Source organism: Patagioenas fasciata, chromosome 3 (assembly GCF_037038585.1).
Source record: "Patagioenas fasciata isolate bPatFas1 chromosome 3, bPatFas1.hap1, whole genome shotgun sequence".
In the NCBI taxonomy this organism is placed as follows: Eukaryota; Metazoa; Chordata; class Aves; order Columbiformes; family Columbidae; genus Patagioenas; species Patagioenas fasciata.
In genome coordinates, this window is record NC_092522.1 from 65928967 (window position 1) to 65954890 (window position 25924).

Here is a 25924-nt window from a genome sequence, read left to right on the forward strand (position 1 = left end):
GATGGAAAAACCATCTTTACCTTCAACATGTAAAGATACCGGTTTCAGATTAAGGCCCCTGGGCTACTAGCATGCTTGTAGTTTGAGCTACGTCAGCAGAAAACTTGTGGCTGAGAGGATCAAGACATGATGATTTTAAGGTGGGTTTAATAGCAAGAGTTAAGAGAGTCTATTCCATTGCTGTGTATCATGATCATCTTTGAGAATTTCCCCTTTAGCTCTCTACCAGTTTCACTTGGGAAGACCTCTTTAACTGCCAAAGTGACCTTTGATCATATATTGGCCTCTATAGGACACGGTACAGACACTAAACTGTAACTTCAGGAAAAAAAATTATTTCCCTCTTTAGAGTTAAAAATCTGAAATGTCTCCAGTAACATGTTTTTCTGAACAAATGGAGCCTCTGTCTCTATAGGCAAAACTGAAGAGTAAGGAACTAGGTTTGTACCTATTTTGAAATGGATAAGATTGGAGTCAACTTCATATTGCAGGGTTAACATCTACTAGCCTTGCATCATTTAAAACTTCTTTAGGTGGAACTTAATGCTCTCTGGGAGAACATCAGTGATGCTCCTCCTCATGACTTTCCAAATCTCTCAAATTCTTACAAATACACTGACACACTGTCTGGATATATTTCAGAATATACATACTTTCCGTGCCACAGATTACTAGAATTTTAGACGGAGGAAAACTGTGGCTCTTTTTCTTACACATGACTGACTTAAGTGGAGCTCACTGGGCAATGCCAGTGACCTCAAACACAGATGACCCATCCTTATTCATCAGAAAAGCAACAATGGAGAAGTTCCAGGGAAGAGGAACTAGTTAGGCTTTGTTCTTAAAAAAAATCCCTATCAGGCCTGTCCATTCTCCGCTCCCCCCGCCCCCACCCCCCCCCAAAAAAAAAAGACCAAAACCAAACCACAAAACAAAACAAAAAATAAAGTAAAAGGAAGAGGTCTTGGCTTCCTGTTAGCTTTTTTGGTTATGAAGCTTGTTAGTGGCCCTATACTGGCCCCTAGGCATGCTGTGACACAAGGTCAGACAAGATGCAATCTGGCTGGTCACTGATTAGTAGAGGTCCAGCTCTGAATAGTGTTCAGTTTGCACAAAAAAGATAATCTTGGGCACTTAGAATGTCCATCAATGATTTAGCTTGTAAATTAAGGTCTTTTTCAGCCAGCTATAGTTTTCTGAAGAGGCTGAAACATCAAGACCTGTGGTAACTGTTCTCTGTACCACCAGAAATATTTTTTTTTTCCCAATGTTTTATAAATGGGCATATGTCCCAACAAAATTCCTCATGTTGATAGTGCAAAAAACCTTAGCATGTGTTAATGTATGGCATGCAGACAACAGTTTTATAAATATTCAAGCAGCTTTATGTGAACATGGTATTCATTGAAAAGACCACATACCTGTATATTTTTGAGTGACTGCATCATGTTCAGCTGTGAGATGATCATGAGAGAGTTAATGCTGCAGGGCTTCTATATGGCAGACTATCCAATGCAAATGGAAAACTTATTAAAGAAGATTACAGAACAAACTATTAAAGTTTATTTTGTCGAATCACAAGACCCAGGTGGTACTACTCACGAGTTTTAAAGAAACTCAAGAAACAGCTGAAAGTAATTGTGATATGTAACCTACTGCTTAGAAGGGCTTTGTGTTAGGGGTGCCTTGGGGAAAGTTTACAAAATGCTAATTTTATGTGTGTCTTAGGTAAATCACTAGACATTATTTTAAAGAAGTATGTAACTTGGCACTTCAAATAATATGATATATATGTTACTGGGTATTGTCTTTGGTTTTTGTTTTCTTAACAAAAAAGATTTTGTCTGGGCAAGATGTACACGGCTGCTCAAGTGATGGAAAACTTTCATGTCTCCTAACATCTACAAACCCACTGTGTAACTTGGCCAGCATTTCCCCTGCATCAGTCGACAGGCTGCTTTATGCTATATTTCAAAATACTAATTTAGATGGATGGCCCTTTGGTGTAATGTAGAACAGCTGTTCTTAGTTAAAAAAAAAAAAAAGGTTTCTTACATCTACTTTTTGCGTATTAAATGAAACCATTAAATGAAATCATCTTAAATTAAACAATTTCTTTTCTTTATGAATTTCAGTATACTATCAAATATCTATAAATCACAATATAGGCAGAACAGTACTCTTAATTCTGACTTCAACCTAGGTGCTTTCTATGAATGGAGTACAAATAGATTATGTAGCACAGAAACTGAGAATAATCTGTTATTCTGCGGACTAGTAGGAATATAAAACTGTTTATAGAAAAGGACACACAAGGAATTATTGGACAACTTTATATGGTTTAACACAGTTTAGATTATATTAATCTGATACTTTGCCACAAACAATTTTTTAACAAAAACTTCTGTAGGCTAATTTTCATATTATGATTTTGTGTAGCAGTAAGTTACTACTTGTGCAGTATAAAGTCACTACTTACCTTGCTAAATTCTTTGTTTTGAATATTTCTATTCAGATATTAACATTCCAGACGTGCAGTCTCATAGGAGAAATAATAAGGCTACTTTCTGACTGCATAATACCATTTCTCCCTCTAAATCATCCCCCTGTACTTCCATTACATCGTAATGCTAGATTCAGTTATTTCTCAGAGGAAAGTAAAATTCTTTAATTATTTTTTAATAACTTTAAAATAACTTTTAATAGATTTTAATAACTGTGTAAGTTCCAGAAACTTTCAGTCATCAAGTGCTTGATAACACTTTATCAACTGACAAAGCCACCTTATCCTTTTTTACTGCTTACTAACAAAAGGGTTTTTTTCTATTATTTACTACTGTAAACAAACTGTGATTGATAAAGGATATAATATTTTGGTGATACATATTATGTTAACTGTTTTGAAAGATATCCTAGTTCTAATATGCTGTTCTATGCCACATATGTCACTTCAACCACACATTCAGGTTTCAACAAATTTATGGGCTATATGCTTATCTTTAAAAAAGATTTGCACCAAAAAAAGTATTTATTTTTTCCAATCTGACTGCCTAACCACCCACACTGCTTAAGACCACAAACTCTTAGTAAAAGTACAGTACTACCCTATTTTTAAAGCATTTTCCCCTGCTTTGTATTAGCTTGAAATTTATTCTGACAAATATTTCAGAATAATTCTAGCTAGATTCAACCACCACATCTTCAATATGAAGTTCATGATACTTTTTTATAGGTCAATTTCTATAGTTAATGATTTCCAACACAACCAGTAGGGGTATCACAGAAGTGTGGGGTTTTTTGTTTCTGTTCAGCCTGTCAGCTACATATAAATATTGTCAACAGTGTTAACTTATTCTGATGGAGAAACAAACTGTTTTCTGAACTGAAAATTGACCTTGCTTACTTAAGAGCAGCGCAAGCAATACTAAGACAAGCTTATGAGCTGAGCAAATATATTTGATTACATTTGAACATTCCTCCATTGCCTGTCTACCAGATAAAATCTCAACACACGTAACTTGGCTGGGCATCCAAACTCTGCATGAGCGCTGATTTGCTTCCTGGAGGAGAGGTAAGGATTTAGTGTTCCTGTTGTTCTGATTTGTCAGATTGGATCGCTCTTCAGCTCTTCCTGCACTGTAGCTGAGAATGATGACTTTTGGATTAGTTGCTAAACTGTAATATATAGAATTCAAGTGCCTAAGGTGGCTGGTTAACAATGTGCAGATGATCTCTTGGCACCTATGACTACATTCCTATATCAGAAAAATGTATAGGTAGCTTTCAAATAATTTCATGTTTGTTTTGGGTTTGGTTTTGGTTTTTATTGACAGACTTCTCTCAACTTACAGTGTTTTCCCAGTACCCCATGTAAGGGATAAGGAAGGTCACTTGGCAAAGGAGAGAATTATTATCTATACAAGCCTGTTTGTTATTCTCTATTGTCTCAGCTTTTACTAATAAAGTTTGTACCTCTTCGGTGTTCAAATAAAATACTTGCAGTGTGATCCAAGTATATCCAACATAACTAATTTATAGAATATGCAGAGAGATTAAAAAAGAAACCATGGTCTGAGGTGTGAACAGCCCCATTCATTGCAAGACGGTTAACTCATGTAAATAGTATTTTAAAATAACTTCACTCTTAACTATTTTGTTACAGCAAGTATGTAAGAACAGATGGGAAGCACAATATGAAGACTTATGCAATGTGTTCTGAGAACTGTTCACTTGAGAGAGGCTTTTAACAACACACAGTAGAAGGAGAATTTTTATTTTGTTTTTAAAGTTCTGTTAAAAAGTAATACCCAGCTTTTGAAGTGTTGGCTGTTGCTTGTGTCTTGTCTGTTTTCCATAGAAAGCCAGAGCAGACTGGGCACAAGTTACTTGCGTCACCTTCTCAGGAGCTTGGGCAATCAGAGTGTCACTTGCCATGGGAGATGCTCTGCCTGCTCCTGGCTCTGCAAAGGGAACTCTGTGCCTTTCCAGCTCCTGTGTCACCTGAACGGAGCCTGACAATACTGCACCAACTACCCCTTTCTACCCCCTGCGGTAAGGGTTGTGATAGACATGGCTTTGCAAAGCCCTTGTATAAATAACAGGGGATTGCCCAGCAATCTGGGACCTGGAACCGGCTCAGCCAGACCAAGAGAAGAGGGAGACTGTCACTGTCCTGATACCTTAATTCTTTGCCTCAGATTCTTTTTCTGTTCAATACCCTTCAGAGCCAAATCAAGCCTCAGTGCAGATGAAAGTAGAACAACTATATCTTCACTGTCCTGGGAGAAATATAGGATTACTTCCATTAGTTATATGCTAAGTGACATGTCAATATATTCGAGGCTATAGGTGTGCACTAAAGGCAAACTGTAAATTTTGCAGCCCCTTCTATTTAAGCAATTCATAACAAAGGAATGTATTTCACCTCTTTGTATTTGAACTTTTCTATCCTTCATGAATTTGGGCCTTTCTGACTAGGGAGATGTATTATAAAGTCTTTAAGTTGCAACTCTTCAAATAACATCTGATGATCTGTGACGAGTGTTATATTCTTGTTCTGAATAAATCAGCAATGTAATTATTAACATTAGGGTTGTTACTTATTTCTAATACTAATATATCGATGGGCCTCAAATTCTCTAGTGTGACTCCTACATCAGATCTTAGTTTTATTTGTGGCATTTCCTCAGGTCTTGTTTGCATAATGACAAACTTCTGTAACAATTAGAATATGAATGTTAATCACCCTGCTTTCTATATACATAAAGTTGACATTTTTTTCCTGAAAAAAACAATGAAACAAACCCAAAACAAGAAAAACAACAACGACAAACTCTAACCTTTAAAAATTATCTGTAATTTGGTTTCTACACGAAATAGAAACTGTTTTTACATAAGTAGTGGCACATGGACGTTCACTCCTATATGATGTTTACAGATCAGCCACATACATGTCATAACAGGACCACAGGCAATCCTTGCACCTTTACCGTGGTTTTGGTGGCTTCTTTCACATTTGTCCCAGCAATTGTTACTGGCTGTTACTTTAGAAGCTAACATTCTCTTGGGTAACACAAGCTAGCTACCTGAGTAGGGTGATAAAGATCCCTGTAGCCAAAATAAACCAAAGAGTGAGTTAAAGCAAGGTTCTGGCTTGACTGAATGGTAAGGGATGAAACAGGTAAATCTAACCCAATGGTACCAACTGCAGATAGAAGAAAAAGAAAATACATATTGTGATACGTAGAGTTACTGCAACTGCCAAGCAGTAATGCCAGAACAATTTTATTGCTTCGCAAACTCAAGCTTATTGCAAAGTCAGGCACCATGCAAAGCGTGGCATAGATCTGGCATGATTTACCTTTGGCTTCACCACCATCATGGGCTAAATAGCAGTATTTGCTGTGTTCAGTTCTGTGCAAGGTGTAAATCTTTTTGAATATTATGCTATTATAGGCACATCTCATTGTGGAATACAGAAACAGCTGTACTGATGCACTAGCACACAAACGTCTTAAAACTTTATGTATGTATTTCCTACTATCTCTTGTGACTTCTGTTACTGATAAAAGACAGTTACAGCCTTTTGCTTCCACCAAAACAGGATGATTTGCAAACTTTCCAAGATCAAATTTGTTCTTGCCTAATTTGTACTCCTAGGAATTGCCTTCTGGAGTTTCTTCTTTTTATGTTGCGTTTTCAGAAAATAATAGCACTTCAATAAGTTGAACCCACTGACAGTAAAAGACCACTATGAGGAGGGTTTTCTGCCTCAGCCTCATCTCTTCAACTTATTTAATCATATCTCCTTAAAACCATATTATATATTCATCAGCCTCTAATACTTTTGCAGGAAAGTTCACAAGGATTAAGAGACAAGGCCATTTTCAGGTATTTTCTGTAAATGTATTTAACTGGTGTCGTAAGCAGTAACTATGGCATCTCCTTTCTCAGGGATGAGCAAAATTAGGACTGTACCAAACTATTTAGCAGCACTCCTTGCATGTATTAACTAAAATACAGTAATTTCTTTTTCATTCCTTACACAGATCTGTATGGTTTTAGATGTATATTTTGGACACATGTGACTTATATCTGACTGGAAGGGTGCCTGATGTACTGTTATATAATCAAAAGCAGAAACTCCAGGCTCCATATCTGTGGTGATTTTTACATTAGGTCCTTTTCCACTTTAAATTCATGCATGGTTTTTGAATCAGGCTTTTTGTTTTTTAAATTTGTGTATGAAAAAGATCGGGTTTACAACTGCATTTTAGCACACACCTATTAGTTTGAATGCATTGAACATGTGAAACATTAATTTTGTATCATCCTCACTTCTTAGCAGGAAGTGCTATTCTACATCAGGTCTCGTGTTTCACAGAAACTTAAATGTACACAGTCAACGGCATTACCTTTGTAAGCTAAACTTAACAACCCATTAAAACATGTAATTTTACAAGTCCTATTGCCCAGATACTCTCTTTATAATTTTAGATAATTTATAAATTTTATGTAATTTTATATAAATGACTATAATTTATATAAGCCTATTTTAATTGAGCTTTTCCCTTGTTTTTCCCAGGATTTATGTTAGTCTGCCAGACCCATCATATCCTGAATTACTTATTTTGCTCCTTTAAATGCTGCTTCATTTTTATTCCTGCCTTGTCGGGGTTCTGTGGCATTCTAAGACAATTCCTACACACTCTTTGTGGTACCTGCAAAGACCTCTTGCAGTCTGTGACCAACCTTTCCTGCTTCTTCTCTGCTCTATCAGGACACTAACAGATACAGCTGGGAATTACTTGCAACAACAGTAATGAAAAAGTTGGGCACTTCCATCAGCAGTTTGAAGTGATGTAAAAGGTTCAGGCTCCCTTCTCCACTGGAGAAAGTGATGTTCTTTTCCTTAACGCTTCTTTTTCCTCTGCTGCCATTCATAGTTGCTCCTATAAGCACAGGAGTGAGTCACTGCCCCTGTCTCTACCACTGTATTCTATCACTGAAAACAAAGGTTGCTCTAGATATTCTAGGAACTGGGTATCGGTCCACACATCCAAATATTTAGTAAACACTTCAGAGAAGGAAACACAGCAGCTGCTGTTCTTGGAAATCAGAAGGTACTATGAAAGTGACATTTTTTCAGTGTAACATGCAAATCTTTTTTTTTGTTTGTTTGGTTGTTTGGTTGGTTTTTTTTTTTTTTTTTTTTGGTCTCTGAAGTAAAACTAGGCAGAAAAAAATGGATGTACTGGATAACTTTGTTGTTTATTCTCTCTCTTCAGACTTATTCACACAGTGTCATTAATAATCACAGTACTTCATAGACAGAGACAAGATTAATCTAATGGTCCACTCCTACGAATAGTTCATGTTAGATAGACTCTTGAGCCATATTGACCAAACTGTCCCTTTTTGAAGGGGCTCAGATCCTGGAAAGTCCTATTAGCTCTGAGGACTGACTGTCAGAATATGTGTGAATCATGTACTATGAGGAGATGCTTAATAAAATGAATAATAAAAAATAAATTACCTCAAACATTGGAGGAAGAGACTGCAGTACATTTTGGTTGCAGTAGTAATTTATTGTGTCTGGAGAAGCACAGATTCTATTACAGAAATTTTTGCAATGTTATTTTGATGTTTGAATTCATGCTACTCCCTTCTGCCTATAATGATTCCATTTTTTTGTACTTTTGGTGAATGTAGCTTGCTTGTCTGTAATGATCTACCTTGTGTTTAAGTAGTTATTTGGTGAATACAATTCTGGCCTCAACTAAGTGGCCAAAGAACACATAGCAAGGATTTTACCTTCATTGTAAGTGAAAATTATAGGGATACATTTCCAAAACTGTTAAAAAGGCAGTATGACAAAAAACTGCAAGTGTCGGTTTGCAGTGGAAATGCCAGCAGGCTACACAATTACCAAGTGCCACTATGTTTACAACATATACCACACAAAGTGTGACAGTAATTATTAGGAGTGCATATGGAACCACAGAATGCCCATAAAATTGGTTTATGAACTGTGAAAGCTAGGCTTTGTAAATAAAGTCTCGTTAACGAAGTGCCAAAAGGTGACAGGACTATATTGTCAAATATGTGAAATCCTGATTAGTTTTGACACAACACCAGGTTAAATGAGCAGATAATGGCAGAATCTATACTGCAGAACTGCAGAAGTGAACTTGAATGTTGGAAATATACACAATGGTTGCCTTTTTTCCTGTTATACGTATTATGAAAATTCAATTCCCTTTGCTATTTGAATTCTTTACATGAGTGTAAAGGCTGGATCAGGAATACACATATACCAATTAATTTAAACTTTGCTGGTTAATAATCTATTTAGATTGAGGTTTTCACAATGGAGCAAGTCTTGAAACAAGGCAACACTGTTATTAATAATAAACTTCGACTAGTCAGGCCGTTATTATTTAGAGTGTCACGCTCACATAGTTACTCTTCAAACTCACTATGTTTCTGCTTTTGTGAAAACATACTTCACATTTTTTTATGTCACTGTTTGTCTCTGTTGTTGTAATTAATGTCAAGATTGCTTTAATTTGCAAAGACCGAGGTTTACTTGGTAATCTATGGGATCCTGCTTGAAGTGGAGTAATGTATCTTCTGATCAAATTGGCAAGATTGAGACCAACACTAAATCACAGATTTATGCTTTCATTACAAGATCAAGTAGTAAATAAGATTTCTTTCAAGATGCCACGTAATCAGGTTGTAGAGGAAGACACTTTCAGCAGGTACAAGAAAGGATTAGACACATTCATGGACAACAAGACTGCAAACGATCTTAGGAAGAGGCACAGTTCTGCTCTCTGACATCCCTAATACAACAACTGAGGGTAATGGTGGAGTAAAAGGGGAGTGGATGAATGACTGAAAGTGGCCAGGCTTGGATGTTCTCCCTAAGCTGCATTCCCTACTGCCATTAGAGTATTAGGATAGATGGATCATTGATCTGACCAGGTACGGCAATTGTTATGTTCTTATAACATGAAATGTAACTGTCGAGAACAGTAACGAACAGCACATTAGAAATCAAAATAGAAATAAACAAGTACAGTATAACTTGAGATTTCTGTGCTATGATTTATCTTAAGTGAACAGATGATCTAGATTAGTTGACGGATAATGTGAAACCGGTCTTATTAATAATCTCCAGCTTGACTTCACATGCTAGGTACTGGGGTCAAGGATATAACAAAGTATCTGAATCCAGTGCTTCCATAGATAGAAGTATTGAGGATCTTATTTTCCAATAAGTTCAGTAGTATTAATACTCACTATTCCTTTAAAATAATCAGGTATGCAAAGTCAAATGATCTCACACACTGGGCAACTTAAGCACTGCTTCATTTTAATTATCTGAATAACTCCACACTTTCATTCATTTCATTGTATTTAAAGTTGTTAATATTCCACTCATTAATTTTGCTTTAAGTATAGTTCTGGATACTTCAATAAGCAGAGCGGTGAGGATTAGCAAAAGAAGATTTGAAGAGTTGTTATTATTTATGAACTTGGAAGATTTTTATAATGAAAGACTGAATGAACTAGATACAGATCCAAGTTCTGTTCTCCATTATACTGTTGTAAATCCAGAACAATTCTACTAATGTCATTGGGCTCTGGGGTGAGAAAGACAGAAAAGCATGTGATTCAGTGCAAAAACCTAAAAGAAGACTTAGGTTAACACAGGATATAACTGGACAAAGTCACTGAATGTTTTTTGTTCTAGACAATGAGCAAATACTTTTCTCTCCTTCCAAGTTTGCTCTAATACAAAAATGCTAGTCAAATTACATGTCCATCCAACAAATTTCCAAACAAGAAAATGTGTGCATGTGCCTACAGCCCATTTCCACCGTTTGGAAAGAAATTATATAGCTTTTACATGCAAAGGATTATTATAAATGCCAATCTCTCCCTGAAAATTCATGGCACACATAACAGGATGAGAAGGAAAGCTGTGCAGTACCTGATGCATCTCTTCAGTCCGATCAGTCTTCACGACAGTTGCATGTGTCAGGTTAGCCTGCTCTTGGGTGAGAATTTAGACTACACCTAACACTACTGAAGTTATCCTGGATTTATATTGCTGCAATCAAAAGCTTTCTAGACTTAGTGTAAACTATGAAGTCTGCTATGATAAGAACTTAGAAACTACAGGCAAAGACATCAAAGAGATATAGGACTTAGGGCAGACAATAAGACTGAGTGCTAACTCTTTGGAAGCATTGTTTAATAAAAGACATAGAAGGGCATAGAGACCATCAACAAGAAGAATTGTTCAGAGTTAAAGGAGAGAACGAGGCTTACCTTTAAAGAAAGACAAGCGTCTGCTGAACATCATGATAAACCTCTTTTCTTTTACTCTGGCTTTCATATATACATTAAAGAAAAGTGTACTGGACAAAGCACTAAAATCCATGAGTATTAAGGGAATTCTGTGGTGAAAATGGGAATAAACTGGGTTACCTAATAAAACACCAAAAGTTTAAATGATGTGGCTTCACAATTTATAGCAAATGGTGTTTGCCACATTTAATCCATCAGAACTTTTCCAGTCACTTTCTTTGTCCTTAATTAGTCTATTAGTAACCTAATAAGAGGCATAGGTCAAAGCCCTCAAAAGCAGAAGTACTCTTCTTAGACTCCATCATTAAAATGATTTCTTGCCACATATCTTCCCCAATGAAAAGTACTTATACCATCACTATTGCTAACAGTTCAGACAGGTGGAAAAGACTATCCAGACTTCCAGGTTTGACCTGGATAGTGTAAGCTTCAAGGTTTTTTCAGGTGCCTGGGGCAAAATGCAAGCTATATCATTGAAAACTTGTTACACCTGACTCACAGCTTGTGCAGCCAAACTGCACAGGCAAGATGCTTTGCTCTGAATGTCACAGTGGCTCCCAAGGCACTTTTGGCTGGAACCAGTAAGGGAATATTTTCAAGCTCCCAGTGTCATTTCTCCACCACAGATTTGGCAGGAGCCAAGCTTGCTGTGGTGAGGTCTACAGAGCTGGAGAGAAAAGAATTAGTGCTACCCTTGTTTTGATCTAATCTGATCTGGTAGATCTGCCTCACGTTAACTTGAGAAGATTCTAATTTCACGCACTTGTCAGTCTATTTCTATCAAACTGATTTTAGACAGTGAGTAAGCCTTGCTGCAGTACTTTTCATCCATTCAAGATGCTTTGCAGATGAAATATTGTCAGTAGCTTCACCTCATGTCTGTAACATGATTTTAAATAATTATTTTAACATTTAATTTGCATATTTTAATAAGCAATGACTAATTAACTTGTAACAGCAGAGATTTTCCAAACGCTTCCCTAACACTTCTTGTTTAAGAATATTTGTGGGCTGTTTAGACCTTCCTTGCTTATCTGTTATTATATTACAGTAGTAATGAGTTAACTTCTTGTTTATTTGACTATAGTAAAAGTTATTCTGAAGCCAAATCACGTAAGGACTTTTTTAGTTATCTTGTCTTTTCCCAAGCTTCTTACAGAAGTGATGTCTTCTTGACCTATTGTCAAGTCAACACATTAAGTATATTGCAATCTTAGATGTGAGAATTTACTGTTGTATTATCAAATTAGACATTAGGGACAGATATGACAGTGAGTTGAGGAGCTAAAACGCTGTTTTACTCATCTGCAGTCATACAGTCATAGAATCATAGAACAGCTTGAGTTGGAAGGGACACTGAGTTTAACTCACTGCTCCTTGCAGGACTACCTAAAACTAAAACATATTATTAGGAGTGTCATCCAGAGGAGCAAGTCATTAAAAAACACCTTAGGTGTTAAGGATTTCAGGTAAAAATCTGATTGATCAAAAAAACCCCAGGCATCTCTCTGCATAGATTTCACGAATAGCTGAGTTTGCTGACCATGCTCAGAACATGCCTCCATCTAGCACTGAATTCAGGTTAAAATGTGTGATGACTGTGAAAGCTAGGCTTTGTAAATAAAGTCTCATTAATGAAGCGCCAAAAGGTGACAGGACTGTATTGTCAAATACGTCAAGGATACTAAGGATACTTTCACATACTAGAGGAGGGACAAGAATCCAAGATTCAATCCTTGCCAGCTGTGTGCTGAGACTGTAGGACTGGTCTCAGGCTTCAGCATTGGTGGCTTCCCTGCCAGCCTCATCACTTTTGTAACTCGGCTGCACCACAGTGAAATTCGAAAGGAGCAGCAAGCTACCCCATAGCCTGGGGTACCACATGATGCAAACGGAAAGAACTGTCAGCATTTACAGTATTCAAAAGGACTGAATTTGACTCCAAAGCAGAACTTGAAATCCTACTTTTCAATATGAGCCACTTTTCGGTCCTTGGCCTTGCACTGTGGGTAGGAAAGCTCTGGTGTTTTGATTTAGTTTAAATGTTAGTTAAGGCCTATCCTCATAGTAATTCATCTTATATTTCTCGGAAAAAGGTCCTCACTTTGGTATATGATTTTATAGTGGAAAAGTGAACCTTTTAAAGTGAAAAAAGAAGAGAGTTTTTTTCTAGCTCTGATAACTACCGCTTACCTGTGCTAATCCTGTATCTGCAATAACATATAACAAAACAGCTGAGCATTCCTTACAGGTTTTTGATGGGGTGTTGAAAGGCAGTCTCAGGTTATATCTTTCTTTACAATGAGATTTTGTTATTGTTGTTAATAAAAGCTACTTAAGCAAGCAAACAAGCTTACAAATCCACAGCTCCAATCCTATGTATTATTAACAACTGAAATTTTTGGAAATGTAAGGATTCTTCACATGCTCTTAACTTTCATTGAAAGTAAAAATATTACAGCTAATGTCATTGCCCTATACTATCAAACCATAAAAATCCAGTGAATCATGATGCCAATAAATTGGTAGAATGGTACAAAAACCTCTAGTAAATAGCCTGACCTCAGTGAAATCAGTGAAAGTTTTACCATTCAATGTGACAAGGTTTTACTGAAGCAGAATATTTTGTTGTTATTTATTTAGTATTAATTATTTATTTATAGTGTAGTGATATTCAGAGGCTTGGTAGTTTATTCATAGAAGAGTTGTGAGTCCTGAAACTAATTCAAAAGTTTACACAAATGAACACTGGTTGCATTTTGTCTTGTTATTCATTATTTATTAAAAATTTCCTGTAGCAATGTCATGTATCAACTCAGAGGACAAAAACAATAATGTGACTCAGTGAGTGATACCATATTTTATGTAAGTGAGCACAAAAAAAGCTATTGAAAAGCTGAAGTTTGTTTGCATAAATTATTTGGTGAATAATTATGACTAACAACAACATTAAAACAAAATCTGGATCATTGCAGAAGATGACAAAGAAAAAAAGCAGCCAAGAACAAGACAAATTAGCCCATGGAGAGCACTGTAATATGACAGCTGAGCTGCCACTTGGTCTTCAAGCTATGTCACATCAAGCTAGCGTGGGGACTTCTCCAAGTTGCTGCTGTCTTGTCTAAATAAACAATTTACAATAAATGATTCAAATAATTCTAAATCTCAAAACACAACAGTTTACTGATAGATGCTGACTCCAGTGGTGTCCAAATGTCTGTCCCTCCTTACTATGCCCTTTAACCTATTTTTTTAATAAACACGTTTAATCATTCTAATAACATAGAGACAAACAATGTTTTACAAATGTTTGAAAACACAGAAAAAGAAAAACTGAAACAAGAATGTGTGAGTTACTTTTTCTCAGTGGTACTCTTGTTTGAAACATGCAAGGAAATATCAGGTTTAATTTGCTGCTAGAAATTTCATAATGTTTTTCATTCTGCCCAGGTTTCTCTGTGGTTGAAGGGTGGTAGTACAAACTAGCTTGAGAAGGAAGGACCACAGTTTCGAGCTGTGTGATGTCATGCTGGGTTTTCTACATGGAATTGCTGTTCAACCAAATCAAATACTGTCTAATAAATCCAAATACATTTGAAATATTCAGCCTAATTTCCATATTATTGGAAAGAAACACTACCATTTGCCTCTTCTGACTGAACTTCATTTAAAAGAGCAAGGAACCTTTGCAGAAAATGAAGGCTTCTGTTGGGTGCTACAGAGAACACCACCCCGCTCAATTTCTGCCACTGGATATCACTGGATATTTGACAGAAAGCAAATGCAGAAAGTAGAAATCTTTATTTTAATATTTAGAACCATAGGAAGGAGAGATAGAAACTAAACTCTGTGGAACATGAAGCCAGAAAATACTAGACTTGTGCATGACTTCCCTTTTCCCTTCATGGAACATAAGCTTAATGTAGACTGAGGTCACGACAAAAATGTCAAAGGCTACATCTTCTGTTGGGTGTCTGCTTTCACTTGAGAAGACCTCTTTGCCAGGAAAAAATGCTGACAATTTGATCTGCTTTGGGATCCACTGAAGACTACTTGTCCAGGTTTTTCCCTGAATTCCCATTATGGATGACCAATTTACACAACAAAAGTGGTGATTTATTTTGGAGCTTCAATCTTTAGTGGTTTTGTTTTGGTTTGGTTTGGTTTTTTGTTTGTTCATTATGTCTGTTTGTTTGTTTTACTACAATAAAACAAGCAAGGTTTTGAATGAGAAAGTTTCATGCATTCCTGAGAAAAAATGGAGCTTTTCCCTTAAAGTACTCTAACTGGTGCAATGTTTGACTCACTCTGTTTGGGATTCAGTTATGTTAAGTGAACTTGCTAATCTACTACAAAACATATTTAAAAAACTCAGCAAGTAGCCTGGCTCTACAATGCTTCTGTTCCCTTATAATGAAATTGTAAAAGTATTTCTCTATCTAGCAGGGGCTTCATAAAAATCAACACATCAAAGACTGAGGATAATGTAAATTACAGTAGAGATAAAACAGACAACAGCTTGGATGAAAAGTAGAGGAGAAAAAAGCTATTTCTGTGATAGTGCCAAAGGGCCCGAGTGAATTCCATTCAGAAGTAGGTTGAACTTAATTTCCTTGTTTTAAAAGGCTCACTGAGAATTTATGTAGATTTCAGTGCTTGTTGTCAATAGTTTCAAGTGGTCATGTCCTCCCAAACTGCAAGAAAGTTTTAGTCATGCAAACATCTTTATTTTCACAATCTAAAACATAGTCCATACCATCATATACATAATATTTTAAGAGGACAAAAAGATTCATATGTACTTTAGGATTTTGTAAAAGTAAACTTTTGAAAAATTTCAAATGATTATAAAATATTAATAAGATTTTCCCCCATCCCAAATGCTAGTGAGGGTCTGTATACATTATAGAAATATATTTATATAATGTAATAAAATGGAGTAAAAAACCTTAATCCAAATGCAATGAAAATTACAGATTTTTCTATGGCAAGTTTGTTCAGCTGCTGTCAATAAAGTCATTATTTAACTATTTTCTAGATGGAGACAGTTTATCTTATGAAAAGGTTTTATTTTGTTTTTTAAAGGACATAGTTCAACTTTGGCTTGGCTTTTGCAGTGGAGTACAGCAAATCCTTTTTCTACAAACAAAATGTTCTAATTTACTGCCCTTGATAAGATCCTCAGGCTTGCTTAAATTGTTCAAAGTGTTAGAGGTGTAAACTATGCCAAAAACTATACTAGAATAAATATTGCATGTATTTTCAATTTGCGGGTGAATGTAATGCAAAACAATTTTGTTTGTTAGGCACATTGCAAGCAGGCTCTGTGCAGGCTTCCCACACACATCGCTACCAAAATACTTCAGTCCTGACACTTAACACTGTATGATATTCCACTCTTGAATTACTGTATGAGCAGCAACTGCCAACTTGGTCTGCAAGTTCTGGAACATTTGAACCTTATAGACCTGATGACTTGCTTTTTTTTGGTTTATTTTCCTTAGTACCATAATTTTAAACACAAATGCTATGAATATCTTCTCACCGTGAAGGATTTCTACTGCATACTTCACTTCGCCTCCTAGAAAGCCAATTTTCCTCAACTTACTTCCATTTAAACTCATGATCCACCTTCTTTCTAAAAGAAGCTACTGGATTTTTTCTCCAACTTCTATTGATATAACAACCTTGTGTTTACTTGGAGTGTGAATATGCAAATCGGTCTTCAGCCTTTTTCTACAGTTTCTTAGAGCATGAGAAAATGGTTAACTGTCTGAGCAAGTTGACTCACTTGACTATTAGAAAAGATACACTCTCTACTTTGAAAATGGGAATGGCCCAAAAAGTGTCTCAGATGAACAAAAAATATTCTTCCTCCTGCAGTACTGGAAGGTAAAAGCGGGAGGTTGTGGGGAGAGGAAGGAGAGCATGCCTTGTTTTATGCATTAACTTAAATTTATATTGGCTCATTCTGTATTACACACTAGACATTTTCCAGTTTTGTTCCATAGTGGTCAGATGAAGAAATCTTGGAGGATGGAGAAAACAGGCAAAGTGAGGATAAGCTGCTTTGGAAAGACACTGAAGACCAATAAACACTTCCTTCATTTTATTCAACCTTGACTCTGTCATTTGTACTATGAGAGCTCAGCATCGCGTGTGGCTTTGGAGCATTTGTCATAGCAAGCAAACAAATTTGTACATTCCTAACAAGACAAAGTGTTTTCCAGTCCATATTTCATTCAGAATCACATAAGAATCTCACTGTCAAAAAAGACTTGTAATAAAGATAGCTATGACTATAGTCTATCCACATGTATTTCAGAGAGAAACTTAAAAAAAAAGATCACCATTAGTGCATATATGTAGAAATACTGTTTTGTTTATTTGTTTTGGAAATGTAATCTATACACCTGTAGGACTGGAGAAAATCGTTGAATTTATTGTGTCTGAAAGTCTACCTACCACCTATCCACCAGTAAAATGAAAAATAAAGAAAAGCTCAACCAGCTGAAGCACTTCAGATAATCCTAATTTTATTCAACAACCAAAGTATTTTGTATGAGCCTAGGATCCTTTATATTTAACTGGGAGTCAAATCAAGCTCACTAGGGATTAAGGGTGTTCTCAGAAACAAATCCTGCTGCAAGGTACCACATGCATGCTGACTTTTGGATTGGCATTCAATTAAAATTTAAGTACATGATCCTCTTTAAGATGTAACAGTTATAGAACACATCCATTTAGTTCATCTGCTATATGTGTAGCTTTTCCTCCCTTCTTTGGCCGGTCTCACTATGAGAACCTCTCTGCTTTCTAGCCTTATGCCTCTCCAAGGGCTGGAATAGTGTGGTTGTCATGCAGCTTAAGGTTAGATCACAGCACACGTCCACTACACTTAACCAGCATGCCTATTGGGTTCTGCTCTTTCCATCTGGTTTTGGGAGGCATGAAAAGGGTGAACATGTCAGTTTGACAGTCTAATTGTTCAACGTTGCCCAAATATGGTTCATTTCTAAAACTAAGCCCAAAGTATTTACAGAAAGACAATAAAGTAATAGCATGCTGGTTTTGTTCCATCTACAAACACCCTGCTTAAACTTATTTGTTGGATTTCTCTGAGCAGTTCCTCTGCTCTGTTTCATTTTCAGGTTTTACCTTTGTTTGTTCAAACCAGTTTATCAGGCTCACTAAGACACTGAGCCCAACCTTTTCAGCCCAACAGTTATGTTATTAACAGTGCACATATGTTTGCTGAGATGTGACTGATCTTGAATACATTATCCTTCCTCATTTTTAAGTTTAACTAGAAGATTTTATTTGCAAAATAAACACTTCATTAATCCAGTCAAGTTTGCTGCTTTGTTCAGGGCCTCAACTCAGACCTACTCTTTTTTACTCTGTCTTGCCCTCTATCCTTAATAATGGTCCTTCTCATCTTTCAATCCCTTTGTTAACTGATGCCAGTCTTCAGTTTGATTATATTTGGTCACTGTTTCAGTGGACATACTTCAGGGTAAGAAATTCTTGTATGTGGATGCACTCAGGTAGATATTTGGCCACCAGCATCATTCACCCCTGCTGCCTTTTCAGAGCAGCAAGGGAAATTAAGTAAAATGGCAGAGATTCTTCTCCCTTTCTTGGCCACTCCTGTACTCATTACAGGTCTGTGGAATTTCATCTTTACCCTCCCTCATTCTTGTCCCTTCTTCAACTACAAATACTGATAGTAGATGCAGAAAAATTGTGCCACTCGCATATTCACCACAACTACATACATTAAATGAGAGTTCAGTCATCCACAGAAAATCATTCTGATGCACCTTGTTAAAGTCACCAAAGGGAAGCAGCAGACATCTTAGCTGAGCAGACAGTACTGCCTTAAATGGCAATCAGAAAATGAAGAGTGGACTGGAAGAATATTGGTTATGTGGCAATTTAGGAGACAGGAGAACTGATGTACTCTTCATGTTGACACAGTTCAACAATCTTTTCTACACAGTGTGACAGCCATTCTAATCCTCTGTGAGAGCCTGACAGGCTTACCACATAAAAAACCTGCAAAAAGATTCTGTGTGAAATAACCTTCTGCTACCGAGTTGCTGTTTTGGGGGTGCATCATACCCAGCCATCCTTCCATAGGAATATGTGATCATATTCAAAGACAATAACTCACCAAATGGAATAGAACAAAGCATTCCTGTGCCAATTCCCATGTTAGGCCATCAAGATACAGTAGTGCTCATATAGGTATGAAAGAAATTAGAAGTGCCATTAAAGAGTAAGAATTTTTTTCATTCACCACTCAGGAAAAAGAGCTTTCACAGAGGAAAAAAAAAAAGCTTTTCTGTGGTGATCTGATTATATACAGCAAGAAAATCCTACCTGTTCTTGGGATGGAGTGAAAAAGCAATGTAATTCAACTGTAGACAATAAATGAACAGGAGAAAAAGAGTTGAAAAAAGAAGTGATACACTACAGGAATTCCATTGTATTAGTATGCATTTTGATTTAGGACAACTGATGAGACATAATTCAGTTGCAACAAGATTTAGTATGTAAATCCCTCATGGCAGGGATCATTGTTTTTTGTTGTTTTGTTGGTTTTGTTTGTTTGTTTGTCTTTCTTGTTTCTTGTTCTTTGGTTTTGGTTTGTTTTTGTTTGCATTCACACAGACTCCAACACCCACTGCAGTTTCTGGGCACTAGTATAATACAAATATTATTATTGCTAATACTACTTCTACTGTAGTAAATGCTATAAAAAACCTTTATATTAAACAGAAAACTGCTAGAAATCTTCTGTAAAGAAAACTAAAATTTTAAAATGTCTGTAAATCCATTGAGATACACTGAGATTACATCACTTGGCAGTTTATGGTTCCTTTCTCCTTTGGACCATTGCTGAATTAAGCTTATAAGTGAGATAAAGTGGCTAAGATTTGATCCTGGTAACATGGGAGCTGAAATGTTTCTTTTTTTTTTTTACAAAAAGAGGTTAAATGATGGTCAGTAGAGATCTGTTCAGCCCAGGCTAGCATGCTACACCCAGCACAGATGGTATAGCCATCTCACAATTCCTGGTGTAATTCTGATATCTGGTGCAATTCTGGTATCTTACCCTTAGCCTTACATGCAACCTTTATTCCCTTCCCTCTCCGTATTTCCTTGCCAGCTTCCAATTTGATTGCTAGCTTGGGTTTTTCTTTTGTCCTTCTTGCACACAGCATTCTGCTGAAAGCTTCTGTGCACCTTTTTGGATGCAGAAAACTGTAACGTTCCACACACTGCATTGCAGTTGTGATTGAGAAATAGTCTGTAAAATACAGTGGGCCTCCCAGAAGATCTGAGACATTATTATAAATGTATCTAATGTTAACATCCTATCATAATGTTTATTTAGAAATTATATATGACATTAAAGAGTGGAATTATTGCTCCCCACAAGGACTGTATTCTCCTCCTTTATTTGAAGAGGTTCGCTATTTTTGTATTTAATTTCCATTTGATTTTCATTGAAACAGCTAGCAGCTTATTCCTTGGCGACCACTTTCTAACTGAAGAAATTGTTGTGTAACAATACGCTTTATGACTGAAAGGCAAAGCTTGTCTTCAATCTGAGCCCAAGTGAGAGGGATGTCCACCTTAGGATGGTTCTCTGCTTTTTCCTGGCAAATCCATCCTGTGAACCATCACTATATGTGATGTAGCAGAGCTCACAAAAAATCTTCTTGGTAACAACTACTCTGAAGTATAACTCTAAAGGGGTCTGAAGAGTAAAGCTCAGGCCATTACAACGGATCAAGAGGTGGATAAAGATACATAATGTAATTAATAGAATGTCATGCTCTCAGATTTTCTCCAAGCCATGGGCTACAATGCCAGGAACCACCAAAGCAATCACCTCACTTAACTGTGTTGCCAACAGATGAGATTTTCACATTTCCTCATAATTGTTTTTCTAAAATATGGATATCATCCTAACAACTGAGCTACCCATTATACGTTATTTTTAAATGGATTTTCTTAATTGTTTTTCAGTAATTTAAAATGAAGGAGCCACAGCACACAAAGGAACAGCACTAGACAGGTATCTTGCTGGAAGGAGAAGGACAGGAGAAGGGAAGTGAGAAGGAGAAGGAAGGAGAGGGAGGAAAGGAGGGAAGAAAAAAAATTCCCTCTCTTCGTTTCTGTCTCTACCCACCCCCGCTGAAGTGAGGGTGATGTAATACTTCTTTTTTTTTTTCTTTTTTTCAAAAGGTTTGCAATAGATTTTAGCTTCCAAAAACACGCATACCAGCTATACAGGGGACAGTGTTATCATAACAACAGAATTCATGACATGATCTTCTTTCTATATTGTCTATTTGAAAAACTAGCTGTGCCAAGAACTAGTTTATTATGTGAAGAAAGTGCTCACTTTATTTTCTGGCTAGACACAATTTATCGTTTTCCTATGGGTGATGACAGTTCTCCTCTCTCTTACAGCTGACAAACAGCTATTTGATGCTGTTAGAAAAAAAAATCATCTTTAAGATAAGTAAAGAAAATGTAAGCCTGATTTAGAAACTCCTTTAGAAGGTGAAGGGCAAAAAGATGTCTGTTTACAGTCTAGTGGGGGACAACAAATCCAGGTTAAATGGAGAGTATTTCAACATTCACCTGTTTCTTATTTATGTCAATAATTTCAGATGTGTCTTTGTACATGTCTGTTATGAAAAGCTTTCTGAAAACAAAGAATAGTTTGGGCTTTGGTCTCTTAAGGCTAATAGTCCCTGCCTGTAAGAAGAAGGCAATTATAGTTACATATGTCATTGCAGTATTTTATGTTAATTTGATATGGTACATTTTACATTCATTTGATATTTATACATATGTGCATCTATGTAAAAGCCTCTAGGGAAGACTAAGTATTACATTTCATGTTCTATATTGTGTTTCATATTCTTTAACAGTACGTTCCTTCTTATTAGGTGATGAGCTGTTCTTGAAAACGCCTTGAAAAATCAGGATACAGTTACTGAGGGACTGTGTTAAGGGTAATTCAGTTATGATTCAAATTCAGAAAACCTTTTAATATCCTATATCTGTCCAAAACTGAGAACTATCCATGAGTTAAGATCACTACAGAAAAAGGAAAGGTGAGCCTTTGGACTACAAAAGGTTATTTGTTTTGTGTTAGCTTTATAAAAAATGCTTCATAAGTGAAGTGCCAGGATGTTTTGTAATTAACAGATGAAGCAGAATTCTTGGACTTAGTGCATTTGGTATGAAGGTTGATGAAGGATTCACAAATAAATTGGCAATACTTTGCAGAAGATATACCAAGCATTCTTCATCAGGAATAATGTACTTATTGAATTCTGTAGCTTCCTCCTTGAAGGAGAGGTGGTGGTGACAGCACCTCAGTAAATGCTGACAAATCTGCCTTTAACAGTTGTTTTCGTTTTGAAAAATTACAGTGTGATTGGAATAACAGCAGTGCAGCTACAACAGTCTTCTCCTGCTTTGTATTCGGATTGTGAAGCCAACATTCGACACTGATTTGAAACAGATTTCCCAGAATACTTGGAAATCTTGCCAGGTGTTTATCATCTTGACCACACCCAGTACCGTCAATCAGAAAAAATAAATTGTATTTGATCTTTTGATTATTCTCCTCTTGAAGAAGGATTCTGGTCTGGGTGGCTTGACACTCCCTTTTCTGGCAATTGTTTCTTGGGCCATATTCTGCAGTTGTGTGCTATGTAAAAACACAGTATACATCAATGAAGCAAAATCAAAACACCTGGGATCTGAGCAAATCAAAAGGGTGGTGATTAAGATTGTACAAGCAAACAAATAAAGCAGGTATATGTATTTTTTCCAGAAAATATTTGCTCCTATAATTTAATGTGTATATAAAACCCCCATTCATACTCTCTACCACATGCAACTGGAGCTGTAAATCCTGTGGGAAAATCTTTTGCATGGATTCTGGCATAAAAATGAAAAAAAAAAGCCCCTCCCCCCACCATCTTTTCCCCTATCTTGGCCACAAAGTTGTTATATAAATAGAAGATGACACCTATAGCCAAACAAAAATACAGTAAAACACTGTACCCAGATAATAAAGACCTCAGGATTTTTTATTTATTTATTTATTTTTTTTTTCAATCAGGAATGATGCTTTGGGCAATATTTGAACATCCAGAAACTGAGAAGAAAACTTGTCCAAACACTTGTTCTTAGTTATTCTACCATTTACCATTCTGAAATTATTATTCTAACCAAGAGGACAGGAAAAACCTCTTCCTTACTTTGCATCCTGATTTATATCTAAACTCTAAAGAGAGACTCTGAACTCTCCTCCCTTTCCCTACACCATCTGTGCTCATTTCTCAGCCTCTTAAACCCTAACTTTAGTAATACAGTATTCAGTCTGGATTTTTAACACTTTCTTTGTCATAAACTCTCCAGATTTAAGTGTTTGGGCAGAAATTTTTCCTGCTGAGTGTCGCCTCTTGGCTGAGTGTTCAAGTCATGAAGTTGTGTGGGGAACCAAATGGTCTATTATTTCCTGTATTTAAAACTTCTTACAACAGTCATGTTCAGAATTTTTTTTTACCTCCATGCTTTGAAATGGAGATGGTAGATTAATTCTCTCAGTGATTTTTTGTTCCTAAAGGAGGACCACTTAAGCTGGACAAGCTGTAGAATTCTGAAAAATTGCATTTCACGTATGTTTAAAATAGACAGAGCTCTTTAGCTTAATTTTCTAAAACTTCTGCCTGAGTTGATCATACTCAAAGCAACACAGAATTTTCCTGAATTTCTGCAGACTGTTGTAAGACCAGGCTTTAGGACTGAGATCAAGGAAAACAGCTCTCACCTTAGACTGCTCCCCTTGCCACAGCCCAGGCAGGTTGGAAGAAAAATTAACTGTTTTGAAGGAGAAAAAAAAACTTAATCACATGATCCTATAGTTAAAGACTTAGTGTAAATCATACACAGAAATAAGCTAGCTTATGGGCAATATCTACTTCAGTGTTCTTCGTTAGTTTTGAGCCTCTTTTCTGAAGTTTTATTTTCTTCTGACATTTTTGGAGTAGATATTATTGATCAGATTTAATTCTTCAGTTGTCTTCCAGGAATATTCTTACTAGTTTCAGTGCAGAAGCATTATGGAGTAAGGCCGTCTTCTGTTGATCAGTGAATCATTCATATATATGAGCAACTTAAAGATTTAAGTGCATATCACCTCAAACCATCTACAAGTTATTTCTCAGCACAGAAAGCCAGGTTACATATGAAATCTTTTCTGTGACTCTGTACACCCCTAGAGGCAATGGATGATGATCTGTGGCTAAGTCAAGACCTAGAAGGCACTGATACTAGTTTGTCTCACCCTTTTATTTCCCACTGTAACCCCAGTGGTAGGCTCTGTATTCACCATTGTTTGCTCTTAGCAAACAAAGAAAGTTTGCTCTTAGCATTATTGCCCTACAAAATGACATAATCTATTTATGTTCTACCCTTATAGGAAAGTATCAGTATAGTGTTACGCTATACCATGAACTCTAATAAACACTCAAAATACTTGAAGTTTTCATGGGGCTTATCTCTTTAATGTGAAACAAATCCAGGGTCTCACATCAAGACAATTAGTAAGCTGAACTTTTGGTCCTGTTTAGAGTCACAGCTCTGTTCAGATGTATTATGCATATTTTTTTGAAACCAGCTTCTTCAGTTTCAACTACAAACACCAAGTAACAATTTCTCAGTATTTTATAAAAACACAGTTTCATGCACACATAAAGAAGGGCTGCAGATACACATTTTTTTCAATCACAAATGCAGGCAGCAAAATTTGTCAAAAATCAGTTCAAATGTGTTTTAATGAGAAGTGATTGAAGCATGGGTTTCCAACTGCAGCTCTTTTAGGAACATGAACTGTAGCATACTTTCACAAAACATGCATTTAAAAAAATAAATAATAAAAAAATCCAGCCCTATGCTTAAAAAATCTTCAGTAAAATACATTTTCAATTCAGTTATCAACATTTGGTAACAAAATACATGATGAGAGCACATCAGAAAAACACTGGATATAGGCAGATATTGAGTTAACTATTTATCCTGATTAATTATAAAATTGTTAGTGTCATCTGTGTTTATTTTTACAACCTTGTTTTAACACAGAGGAAAAGAGAGTGAGAAGGATGAACAGGATAAAAGACAGCTTTCTACTAAATTCAGCATTTAATGCTAATAAATACGCCATATTAATGCCACAATAAAAAAACTAGCATGCAGTGCTTTCCCATGCAAAAAGCAGCAGACCAGCTTTCCATGGCTATTGCTCTTTTCCTCTCACACCCACCTCATCTACCAACTGGTTCTATCTTGAAGGAGAGACCTTAAATTCCTGTAAGCAGCCTGCGAGGCACATGCAGTAGCAGCAGCATACTGACATTTGCTAAGCACCAGCGTCCCTCAAGTGACTGGGAGCGAAGCCATTGACGTCACTAAACAATAGGCAAAATATTTCCTCCTCCTCCGTAGTCCTGAACTGTAAACACCCAGCCTGCACACAGCAGGCTGAACATTTGGAGAGAGGCGGAGAAGGAGGATGTGAAAAACTCTCAAGTGATGCTGCTGAAAACAAGCAGCTGTTCCTGCATAACCAGTCTCTCCTTATTCCTTCCATTTTGCTGTGGAGATTGCTGGTGTCCCCTTAGTGTAGGTCACATGGTACACAAGTTAAAGCTAGAATAGACTATAAATAAAACTGCATCTGCTGAACTCACAAGGATTTTTTGGAAATAAAATGTCTTAATATTCATCACAAGGAAACAGCACTCTCCCTTTTTCTGTCTCCATTATGGATAGCTACAGTATTGTAACAGCCATCCATGTATTTTGGGCAAGGTCTGGAGGACTGAATGTAAGAGAATATCTATCTCGGTCGCCCTCCCTCCGTGCACATGCATTATTGCAAACCAAAGAGAAAAAAATCAGAATTATAAGTGTGACATCACATAGATCAGTATAAGCTCTAGAT

The 25924-nt window shown here is 36.4% G+C and overlaps 1 protein-coding gene across 1 annotated transcript in view; it reads right to left on the reverse strand.

Moving 5' to 3' along the window:
- The window catches only part of PDE7B (phosphodiesterase 7B), a 230061-nt gene extending 204724 nt beyond the window's left edge, over nucleotides 1-25337 (reverse strand). The window contains exons 1-2 of the mRNA XM_071806514.1: nucleotides 25244-25337; nucleotides 23753-23802 (exon numbers count right to left, since the gene is read on the reverse strand). The gene's annotated coding sequence lies outside the window, so the exon portion shown is untranslated. The remainder of the gene's footprint in view (nucleotides 1-23752; nucleotides 23803-25243) is intronic.
- Nucleotides 25338-25924: the final 587 nt, after the last annotated feature.